Raw genomic sequence first — 2,099 nt, forward strand, 5'->3', positions numbered from 1 at the left:
GACCGCCTCCCTCCTCTCCCTCCTTCTCCTCCTCGTGCTTCTTCTTCTTCTTCGTCTTCTTCTTCTTCTTCTTCTTCTTCTTCTTCTTCTTTGTTTTTTGTTTTTGTTTATCCTCAGGCAAGGATACTTTTTCATTGATTTTTATGGAAAGTGGAAGAGAGGGGGAAAGAGAGAGAAATATCAGTGTGAGAGAAACTCATCAATTGGTTGCCTCCCACATGAGCCCAGACTAGGGGCCCGGGATGGGGAGGAGATAGAGCCCTTTACCTGAATCAAATCCCGGACCCTTTGGTTCACGGGCCCAACACTCTATCCACTGGGCCAAACTGGTTAGGGCTACATTGTTTGCTTTCTTTGGCTTTCTTCATCTAAACATGTTTGTATTTATATAAAAATCACATTTTCTTGCATTTTTAATTCTAGTGAAGTAGAGTACAAAAACAATTGGACTTTTGAAACTGCTTCAAAATTTTTGGGGAATCATTTGAGGTACAAATTATAATGAACCAAATTCAATCCCCTCTAATTGTGCTATCTTTTACTGGCTACAGAACGGACCAGAATTACAAAGTTTATAAACTTACTTCAATCAGCTTCGCCTAGTCCAGGTTTTTTCAACCTTGCACTATTTTTTTAAATATATTTTATTGATTTTTTACAGAGAGGAAGGGAGAGGGATAGAGAGTTAGAAATAACGATGAGAGAGAAACATCGATCAGCTGCCTCCTGCACACTCCCTACTGGGGATGTGCCTGCAACAAAGGTACATACCCTTGACTGGAATTGAAACTGGGTCCTTTGAGTCTACAGGCCAACGCTCTATCCATTGAGCCGAACCAGTTAGGGCTCAACCTTGCACTATTGCCATTTGGCTCTGGATAGTCATTTTGGGGGGCCTGTCCTGTGCATTAGAGGATGTTAAGCAGCATCCCTGGCCTCTACACCATTGTGACAACCAAAAATATGTCTAGACATAGCCAAATGTACCCTATTGATAACCAAAGACCTAGATCTAGTGCCTATGTGGTTGTGCAAACCTAATAAGCAAAGTTGAATTGATTCCAACTTAATGCAAAATATCTGTTAGCTTTGTTGTACATGACTCGTAGCAACAACTGGTACATGGCACATTGTAGGCCTACTGACTTCTTGCCCATTATAATCTCAAGCAGTGCTATTCAACCTTCTATGGGCATGCCTGTCATCTGCGGATCTTGCTAATAATGCAGATTCTAACTAAATCAGTAGGCTTGGGTGGGGAGTGTGGGATTGTCCATTTCTTTCTTTTTTTTCAAAACAAAGCTAACCATTTATTAAATTATTATAATGCTTCCAGCACAGTCTTCATCATTTTACACACTCCATTTCATTTAATCCTTACTACAGACCTAGGAAAGGAGGTAGTATTATTCAGGCTTAGAGAATAAGGTGTTTAAAACCATAATTCTAACCCTTCTGTCCACACCAGCAAATAACACCCCCCATTCCCCAAAAATGGGGTGAGGGAGGAATTCTCACATGTGATACTGGGGAAGGACTTGTCTCCATTTCTATGAAAATGCTTTGTAAAAAGGTATTGCTTGCATAGAGAAGATTCTTGATAAATACTATTTGGAGCCACACAAACAACCATCAGGATTCAAACTCGGGCCTGTCAGATGCTCTTACATATCTACTTATATTACTTTATAAACATCACTTCGGGGAAATAATTTTTAAAATTAATCTTTATTTTTGAAAGTATTACATATATCCTCTTTTCTCCCTCAATTGACCCCCTCCAGCCTTCCCCCTCTCACTGCCCCATTGTCTGTGTCCATGTGTTATGCATATATGCATACAAGGTTGTTGGTTGATTACCTCCCACCCACCCAACCTCCCCCACCTTCCCTCTGAGGTTGGGATTCTCCATTTCTAACAAGATTCCATGTAATGGGCCACACTTTGTGTAGCAAGGGTCTCAAGGCTGATTCAGTCCTTCATGGTATGAAGCTTTTCTCTGCACACAGCACCACTATAGGGCTCTGGTTGGTCCACCAGAACCTTTGGGAGTTAGGTTTGATATATTCTTCTCTCTCTCTCCTCTCTCTCTCTCTCTC

At 41.2% G+C, this 2,099-nt stretch overlaps 1 protein-coding gene across 1 annotated transcript in view; it reads left to right on the plus strand.

Annotated features, from left to right (window-relative positions):
- The window catches only part of SRPX (sushi-repeat containing protein, X-linked), a 91,502-nt gene that overhangs the window by 87,958 nt on the left and 1,445 nt on the right, over positions 1-2,099 (plus strand). The gene's annotated exons all lie outside the window — the stretch shown is intronic.

The sequence above is a fragment of the Myotis davidii genome, unplaced genomic scaffold (assembly GCF_000327345.1).
Source record: "Myotis davidii unplaced genomic scaffold, ASM32734v1 scaffold960, whole genome shotgun sequence".
Lineage (NCBI taxonomy): Eukaryota > Metazoa > Chordata > Mammalia > Chiroptera > Vespertilionidae > Myotis > Myotis davidii.